At 30.6% G+C, this 10471-nt stretch overlaps 1 long non-coding RNA gene across 1 annotated transcript; it reads right to left on the bottom strand.

Moving 5' to 3' along the window:
- Positions 1-2358: 2358 nt before the first annotated feature.
- Positions 2359-3152, bottom strand: LOC131028556 (uncharacterized). Its single transcript, XR_009102606.1, has 3 exons — positions 3064-3152; positions 2825-2919; positions 2359-2637 (listed from the first exon to the last, which is right to left on the bottom strand). It is a non-coding gene; the product is annotated as an uncharacterized LOC131028556 (long non-coding RNA).
- Between the last annotated feature and the right edge of the window lie 7319 nt (positions 3153-10471).

Genomic DNA, 10471 nt, shown 5'->3' with positions numbered 1-10471 from the left:
TATTTTGGAAGTTTAAATAATGTATTATTTGGAAATATTGGGAATTAAATAATGTGTTATTTGGAAATATTGGGAATTAAATAATGTATCGTTTGCAAAATTGGTAAGTAAATGATATTTTCATCTAGTAAAATAAATTGTTTAATTTATATTTGTCTCTGTATTGGGAAATAGGCAAAATTGTACTATTGCAGCCGTGGTATTGAATTTACCTTGTAATGGTGATTTTTCTGTTATTATATTTTGAAAACTTAGATCCTTTAGAAAACTAGATCGATTGTTGTGTGTAAACAATAGGAAAGAAGATTGTCTTTTCCAATCTATGCCTATGCATGTTTAATTTTTGTATTCGCATTTGCTTAAGAAATGGCAAGTCTTTGATTTTGTTTTGTTGGACACTGTTGTATGATTGAATTGGGTACTTGCTTATGTCCTCGATCTCGAGTCTTGACTATTTTCTTGTGATGGTTTTGTAACCGGTCATGTCCTTTATGCAGGTGTTGAATGTTGATTCGTGGTTGACCATAGCTGGTCAGGTCTCTAGTTAGAGTACCTGTCAGTCAGTGCACCTTGTATGAAGTCTTGTTTGACCAAGTAGGTATTCCTACCGTGTTGAACTCCGTTTGTTTGACCTTGTGTATGCCTTGGTTTAGGAGATCGTTGAATATAGTCCAGTGTCATTTGGGAAAGTGGCTTTCGATTGGGGGCTACGCCCAAAGTGGTTGCTGGGCAACCCATCGAAAGTGTGTCTAAATAAGTGATAACCTAATAGCATATTAGAGAGTTAGTTAATGAATCACTAATTAAGATAATTGTGCCTCACGTATAGGATGAGTGCTAGTATAGGCTCGACATGCAGTGAGAAGACCTGAAATGGCAAACCATCAACCTTGTCTTCATGAAAGGTTGTGTTGGGTCCACATGAAGCTTGGATGGGCCGGAGGTTCGGAATAGGTTGCTAGGGTAAACCAGTGGATGGGTCCGGAACCTATGAAGACCTGCCATGGTAACCATACCAGGTTATGTGATGACACTTGTCCCTTATGTTCGCTAGTGTGTTGATTTGTTGTCTTTGATAGGAGCATTGGTGTGGAGTCGTCTTGATGTTATTGCCCTCATGAGAACCTAATATCATGTTAGACCTTGGGTTGCGAAGAATTAGTTTTGCAGATGCTCCAGTTGATCTTTTGTTATTGCTTCTTATTATCTTCAGTTGGATCCTTTCTTATTTAGGGATCATTCATGTATTTATTGACAAATGTAGTCGTATGTATTATTGGTTATGTTCGCCTTGATGGCAAGATTGTAAATAATGTGAACCTTATGTATTCTTCCCTATTATTTATTAGAGGGGTCTTGCAGTTGAGTAGACCCAGAGATGTAGCCCACTAGGGGTGAACTCCGAGATCATTTCAGTGTTATGTGATGTTTTTACATTCTTATGTTTCTTTTTAATTTAGCATGTATGGATGGCATTATGCTAGTATGTATAATATGGATTAGATAAAGTTAATCTTAAATGCATGTAAGTTGTTATCATATTAAATGCAGAAATTTGGATCATGAAAGAATGTAGATTTGTATAATGGAATGTATTCATTTATTGATAATGCAATGTAAGTATGCATGGAAAGTATTCATTAGTTTCTGATGAAGTTCAAGTACGTTATGAATCTAGATGCATGGCATATGTTTAATGTAAGATTGAATGTAATGAATGGTAAAGCTATCTAAATTTGAACTCTAATGGGTGAACTTCTTTAAGTTATCTATATTTTAACTTTAATGGGTGAACTTCCTCATGTTAGCTAGATTATCAACCATAATGGATGAACTTGTCCTATCAGCTATAATTTTAATTTACCAAATGGATTATATCCTTGTTTAAAGTAATAACATGTAATTAAGTTAATCTGCTTAATTGTATTAATTGTCATGAGTTGAGTTATATGCTAAGTTAAGTAATCACATTGAGAAACTCTTTAGGTATTGTTTAGTCTTCTGCTGTGTTATCTGATCTCATGATAACTCATTGTATCGTTATGTGGTGTTTAATTTTTTTTAAAAAATTAATTAGCACTCTATTCTTGTGTTTTAGCTTAATCCCTTCGGAGTTTCCTGGCGGGGCATTACAACAATCAAATGACTTAACAGAAAGCAGAAGTACCCAAATATATTTGGACCTGCTGTTTATATTTCCTTGAGAATAAAAGGAAAGCAAGAATAGGAAAATGTGAGACCAAAAATTAGCCTTTAATATCATTAACCAAAATTTTCCAACAATAGCAATATGCTCGAATTATTCACATGGATATCATAGGAAGCTTCTGTTAACAACAAAAACATAAATTTCTCCATTTTTCAAAATCCTGTAAGTAATTTCTATTAAAGCTGCTATCCAAAGAAATGACTCGATCCTAAATCTTGCTTTCAATGTTAAAGCTACTCATAAGTTATGAATCTGTTTTAGCTTAATTACATTGAAATAAATGCAAAATTGGTGAATCTTCTCTAATGGGCTCTAAATTTGCAAAAGGGCCAACTCCCATCCTTTTCCTTTGTAATGTCTCATTTGTCTTCTGGAGCTCCACCTTTAACCACTCTCACAGATTCACCTTTGACCACTCATAGATTTATCTGCTAAAAATGAAAAAAAAGGCAGGGTGTATGAAACGTAATAATTAATATAAGGAGAAAGATGTATAGATGTTATTTAAAGACCATTTTGGTCATTCTGAAATAAAATGACATCAAAATCCACATTGAAAAAAAGAAATGGATAAAATCTTTTGAACGATGTTGTAATGGAAACTGTGTACCATACTTGATAATTGTTTGTCATCAATTTGATTAATAAGTTTCAGTCACCATCTATTCCATCCTTCGCTCTGTCTACACAGTGAGTGTTTTGAGTAGTAGCTAGAGAAGGAAAAAAGGTAACAATTAGAAACACATAATGCTCAGAGTTTAGTTGTCATTAAGTTGATTGGATCGCTGAATAGTAAATTCTAATAGAATGGCCAAAAGGAGAACAAAAATATAGGACAATTTTTATATAAGCACCATATAATTTCAAAGAACATGGATTGAGAACAAAACATATGATAATTGGAAAAATCAAGCATAGTTGCATGGAGAAACCCTTCTTTCCACTTCTCCATTTAATTTTCCGGTTCATACTAAGATGTTCTTTACAGTATGTTTCTAGAAGTGTCTCGCGAGGTGTAAAATCTCATGCAAAGAACCCTTTTGGCAGCTGTTGTCTTTCAAGTCACTTGTCAGCAGTCTTTTTCATACACGTATTTTTTCCAGGACCTGCCACAAAAGAGAACAAAGAGGCTCCCCTAAAACAGGCACCAGAGAAAGAGGAGAAAAATCCTGAAGCCATTAAAATAGTTGTATACGTGTACAGGGTGTATTAATACACTTCTTTCACTGATGAGAATCCCAATGCATACACCATATGCTGAAAAAATTGCTATTTTAATTTGATACAGATCTTGGCTGCACAGGTCACATTCCTCCTCTGGGGTTTTTAAGTGATTGATTTTTTTTCACTAAGCAGAAAATATTGACATGTTTATATTTTTCAAAATATTCTTTAGAAAAATAATAATCATCTTTTAAAAAAAATTACAAATATAAATCCTCTTTCATTGTGTAGGGAAAACAAATAATTATAATTTCAAGAAAATAATAATATTATAATTATATGTACAGAACTATGAATTTTAGACTTAAATTTGACAATTAATTTTACATGATAGTTTGTTTTTCTAGATTCGATTGTGTGTGTTACAATCGAATCCAGAAAAACAAACTATTATACAATATGGATTGTGGAAATCTCATAGCTTTAATTAATTTTACTTTTCAATTATAATATTAAATCTTCTTTCATTGTTTTAAAAATTTTAATCATGAAATATAGGTATAGTGTGATTAAATTTAAAAATACAGCAATATAGTAATGAATTGAATTCCCCGCTGTTATTTCCAATTCCTTAAATTTGAAGATTTTTTATTGTTCCATGTAATTAGTTTGATATGTTCTCTATTCACTGCTAGATCGTCCCCACTCACATGTTTTGTCTGTTATTATTAACCATGTTATTTGCTAGTGTATGTTATAGGGCTTAAGAAATCCCTTCATAACTAAAATTAGGCTTCTAATCTATTAATATGTTGTCGAGGATATTTACCTCTAATGAAATATTATATCATCAATCTAATTTTTATAGATGCTGCTGCAATTTTTTCTCAAGTTCATTATATTATATTAGAGTTATAACAACATATTGTTGCTATGGTGTATTGTTGTTGCAATTTGTAGTTGTTATGAATTTATATTTTCAATCTTGATCAATGCATAGGATGATAAGTTTTATTGTTTTAATGTTCTATGTACTATTTTTTATCATCCTTCTGTTATCTGTTAACTATATATTCTATTTCTCTTGATCTATTGTTGGAAAAATGTTATGAAACAAAATTCGAAATCTAATAACTTACAAAAACTACAATAGAAGTTGAAAAATCTTACTCAAATTGAAAATCTGATTTCTTTATCATTGAAATCTACAAAAATCACCAAACCTATATGATTTGAATTGGACTGACCTATTCAAGAAAATATTGCAACAAGAAGAAGAAGATTATATTGTATTCAAATATTTGGTAAACAATGTACAAAAGAAGAAAACCTCCATGAGGAGGCCAACTCAAGACAACTTGAAAAGCTTTATGATTGTTGTATGAGGAAATTAACAATCCTTTGCATGCCTACTCATCATTTTTTCAGCTCCTCCCATATGAGGCTCAAGTACCTTTAGGCTTTTACAACTTTCATATAATTATTTCAAACCAAAAGGCCACAATGTGATTGAATTTAGGTTCCCTACCTGTAAGGTTGGTCTATAGTTGTGCAATTGTCATTATGACTACATAATTGATGAGTTATGATGTATTTACCACACATATGTATATTATATAAATACATACAGGGAATAGCCATTGTCATTAATGTTCTGGAAATATAAAATATTGCTATTGTCTCAAATGGATTTGGAGGCCAGAGCTTGTGCTCATGCTACAATGGTTTGTTATTTCCCTCTTCTACACCTTTGTTTTTTGTTGTCCTTTTTTCCCAAATTGTCATATGTTTATGTTCATTTCATGATATTAGTAGTGGTTAACACAATTGTAACTATGAGCAGGAAGAGAGCGCTTACAGAGCTTATGATCTTGTAGCTCTCAAAATATTGGGGTCTAGCAGTTCTAGCAAACTTTTTGGTATAGTTTTATATACAACTTCATAATATCATGTGGTGCTATTTTGTAAATGATAATATACATTTATTAAAATATATATATTATATATCAATCTTAAAAAAAGTTTATCTTAAAAAAATGTTTTTTCTAAATTTTAATTTTGATTTTATTATATGAAGTCAAAAATGTATTTGTATTCTAAGATTGTCTTTGAATTTTCTACCATGTATGCATCATGCACAAATGTATGTATGGAACTGTACATACTAACAATTTCAATAGCAAAGTGATTTTGTTTATAATAAAAAATCATTACATTGTGAAATAAGAGCAAAAGATCCAAAATCTAAATGTTATATTAGAAAGCTAAATATTTTGTGAAATATATAAATTAAAAAACCAACAATTAAAATGTACAACCAAAGTGATGTGGTTTATCATTAAGTTAGAGCTGCCGATAAAATACTTCTTGTTGAATGGAAATAAATACACACAATTGTCACTGCTGTTACAACTTACAGCTTGTGTGTTTTGTTGTTGTTTGGGGGTATCTGCTAATGTTTATGCTTCCCAACTGGTGAATGGTAGTACACAAGCAAATAATCAAATTTCTGATGTTTTACTTGATGGACGAACACTAGCTTTGCCTTTGAAATCACCCAAAAACAAAAAATGAAATCAATCATCTAGCACAATTTTTTTTTTGATTAACTCATATAATCTGTATTTAACTGTGTAAAGAATCATTGTTGCCATGAAGAATATTTGATAGAGTTTTACCTTACTTTCCTTTTGGTTTTATGCGATGGAATAAACCAGATGATATCCATGGAGAGCGCAGAGCGACTTGGCCTTACCATTGTGGTGCCTGAGCATTTGAGAGATAGATGCATTGGCAATAGCTAAGTCGGTTTTGTTAAAGTTCATCTTTCTTTCTCTCTATTTATTAGCCTCATAGCTGTTTTGTTTTTTATGCATTGTTGTTTTCACTCTACTCAACATAATTTAGTTTTGAATTGTTATTGAAAACTTATTTGATTGTTTGTTTGTGTTTCAAGAAGTTTAGAACTCAGTGAGAAACTGTTCAAACCTTAAACAAATAAATATCACAACTATCTCGATTCCTCAAAGAATAATTTAGCATAAAATTGTCTCTCAAAACTTATATGAATGTTGGTTTGCATTTTTGGGTAGATTTATTATGGTTGAAATGCATTTTTTTTCACAAATATGAAAGGTTATTTTGTTTAGGTTTTGATAGTATTATATAATATATTTCCTATTCACATCTATATTGTGTTTCCATGATATATTTTTAGAATATTCCTCTAAACAATTCAATTTTTACATAATGTGCATATGGATTAAATGTTAAGACATATATAATAGTCAATTTTATACAAAAGCTTAAACCAAATGGTTTTACCACTACATCTACATAAAAACTTAAAATTCTCTTAGCATGAACTATACACACATTGCATCTCTTGTTTTAAGTTGTAGTGGGTAGAGTGTGAGGAATTTGTGAGTTAGGACAATTTAGAATAGTTAAAAATTGAATATATTAAGAATTTTGCTAGTTTAATATTAAACTTAAATTTAATTAATTAATTTATTTTAATTATTATATTTTATATGAAAACTATTTTATCATTTCTAAGTTGTGAAACTATTTGATATGGGAGTACAATAGTCTGATTGATGCACATCAATTCAGCCAACAATTCAACCTATCAACAAACCACCAAGAGTCTATTGATATTTTGACTATTTTTAGTATATTTAGATATCAAAATTTAAAACCCACACTTCACTTGTTGAAACTCACCATATTTGTAGGGGTTTGAACCTTGGTGATCGCTTCACCCACAAAGTTTTTTAACCACAACAATACACATCTGAAAACTTTTTTTATTAATGTTATCATTGTTTGAAATATCAATATTTTATATTCTTATACTTTTCAAAATTTAAATTTAGATTAAGAAATATTATTTTGTTAACTAGTATAATATTATGAAAATAATATAATATGATATTACCTTTTTTATCACTATCTATTCACCCCCTCTCTGACACTCTTACCCACTCCATCTCCCCCCTCCCTATTATGAACATAACATGAGCCTAATTATTTTCTTGATTCATAGGTTTTATATCATTCCTATTGGATCTTTATAAGTGTATGCATACTTGATTTGAAGATATCATTTCTTCATTAACACCTTTGCTCCACAAACAACATCACTTGCTAAATGGCCTACCAATTGGCCTCGGGTAATACATAAGAGTATACAAATATGAAATAATAGAACAATTTTTTTTCCCAATTGACCTTACACACCTCTTCGGCATACCTATTTCACACCAAGGTGCAATTGCTAGTTTTAAGGAAAAGTCAAATTACTCCATTAGCTCTCTTCTTTCACTTTTACTATTGAAATATTTGTATGCTCATTTCAATGTCAAACCAAAAATGGTGGCAAATAAAAAGACAATTGCCTTGTGTTAGGTAAGCCAAAAATGACAAAAAATCAATCACTAAACTCCTTATGAAATCTAAACAGCAAGCAATCGTTTTGTTATTCTAACAAAAAAATAATAACTCGTCAATTTTTAGCAACTAGGCAGGGACTCTAGCTGTATCATGGCTCTTGTTTATATTACCGACTGATATGTATTTGCACTATTTTAACGTTTAATGTGTATGGGTTTTTTGTCAAAGGGAAAACTTATCGGTTTTAATTTTTTCTGCTTGTTAATGTTAGATTAAATGAATAGGTAGTGGGCAGGCTTTGAATAGTGGACAAATGGTATTGATGTACCACATACAAGTGGTAGGAAATAAAAATATATTTAATATCAAATGGTGCTTCAACCTCTTAGAGAAGACAACAAGGGCGTACTACGAAATCTATATAAAGTGTGAAATTCAAACTGTCTTGCTAAACAATTACATATTCTCCTTGGACCAACAAACAAAATGAATATTATTAGCTTTCTTACTTTGTCAGGATATCTATTACATATCAAACAAAATTAATGCATGAACAATGGATGGGGAGTCAAATGAATGGATGAGATGATTTCGATAGTCTTGCAGGGGCTAAAAAGCATTTCCAACCATTATTTGTTCACATCAGATCATCCATCTCAGATAAGAGATGCCTTCGACGTAATGAGATAATCATGAATATAATGAAAAATAGATTTTCAATCATTTATTATGAAGTTGCTTGATCAACTTTTGTTCTAAACACATAAAGAATAAGATAAGTCCCTCCTTTAATGAAATAGATTCTATGAGTGTTTGATTTTGATTATTAAGAAAATCTATCGAATTTTCCTACCTAGAAGAAAGATCTAAAAAAACACCCCTCATGTGAGAGTTGTTAAATTTGTCACTAGCCATAAATAAGGAAAAATAACTAGGATGCACGTCATACCCTTAAAATTCTAAATATAATTCTGCAATATCCTATTGATAAAATTTAGATACCGATATGAGGAAATTAGATATTGATTATAGTGATGCACTTAGCTTCAATGTTGAAGGGATTGAAGTCACGGAGGTGTTGGAATGCTCCAATTTTTTTATTTAATTCATAGTATCTTTTTATGTTTATGTCCAAAACTCTTGTCCTTATATGTGTCATACCCTTAAAAATTTTAAATATAATTTTACAATCTTCACTATTCTATTGATAATTGGAGAGGTATGTGAGGAAATTGGCTAAATTGATTATATTGATATACTTAGCTTCAATGTTGAAGGGACTGAAAACATAAAGGTGTTGGAATGTTTCAATTTATTTATTTAATCCTTGGATTTTGGACTTTATTCTTCATTTTGATTCATCACTCTATGTTTATAACTAGAATTCTTATCCTTATTGTATTTCACAGTGTTGTTACATCAAGCTTCTTTTTTAACTTATATAACTTTATATTTCAATGGTAGTCTTTGAAGTCATTCTTTTTACCCCTCCAAATTTAGTTTACTATCCCCACTTTATGCTAACTTGATGTTGCTTGTATTTCTTCACTTGCTATGATTTATGATCTATATTCACTTTAATGGGGATTTTGCTTGATTTTCATGCATTTGATTCTTATTGTATCATGTGAGGTTAGTGTATCATGTTCTACATTATGTGCTTATAGTTGGGGTTGTAGGTGAGCATTTTATTATCATGTGTCATTATGTTCTAAGGTGCCTAGACAAATCACTTTAAAACAATGTGTCGTCAAGTTAAATGTTAATGTCTCTTAATTAGCCAAAAATATCTATTTTGGCAATGTCATAAAAGGGGAATGGGATGTCTGGTCGTATTTGTCTAGTAGTCATATTCCATTGCATCGCTAAGTTCTTTCCCATCATTATTTTACAAATTACAAACAAGCCCACTTTTATGTGCATGATGAACAATGTCTTTGTTGCAAGGCTTTTTTGGCCAAATGCATTAGACTACATGCGGTGAGTTGTGATTACACATAGCTTAAAGGTAATGCATCACTATTTCATATTATAATTTTATTTCAAGCAGTGAGTTGGTAGACTCTCAACATGTATCCTTAATCCAATGAGTCTATGTGATGAAATGGAGGCTCCCTATTGGTCCAAGGACGTCATGTTGTAGGAAACTATTTCATCCTTTAATAGAAGGATAGTTGTTGACATTTTATTGTATTGTTTTCACTCCTTTATATCATGGGTTTATCATGGGTTTATTGTTCAATATTTTTAGTCCCTCTAAGAAGAATACTATTGCATTCATTGAATTTTATTTTTCTATTTATTTAACCAATCATCAAATAGAATTAAAAATTTCCAACAAAAATTCCTAATGTCTATATTTAATTTTTATTTTAGATGATTTGAAAATATATTTTTTCTTTTTTTTTAATTGGTTTGTGTAGTTCAAAATTCAATTTTTTATATTTTAATTCATTTAATAGTGAAGATAAGAATTGACACTTAGAATTAATCAAGTCTTATGTAATACGTTGACATCCAAACGCTACACATTTTCTCTCATTTTAAAAATTTGTCGCATGTATTACATCATCACACCTCATGAGTTTTAGGTGTACTCGATGGAGTTGAGGTAGGCCCCACCAAAGGGAAGACAATTAGCCATGTATCGACTAGTAACAATATTTAGCCAATACTAAAATAAGAATTTGAATTTAAGAATTT

The sequence above is a fragment of the Cryptomeria japonica genome, chromosome 1, assembly GCF_030272615.1.
Source record: "Cryptomeria japonica chromosome 1, Sugi_1.0, whole genome shotgun sequence".
NCBI classification, from domain to species: Eukaryota; Viridiplantae; Streptophyta; class Pinopsida; order Cupressales; family Cupressaceae; genus Cryptomeria; species Cryptomeria japonica.
The sequence above is the reverse complement of the archived record's forward strand: the minus strand, read 5'-3'. Positions and strand labels throughout refer to the sequence as shown.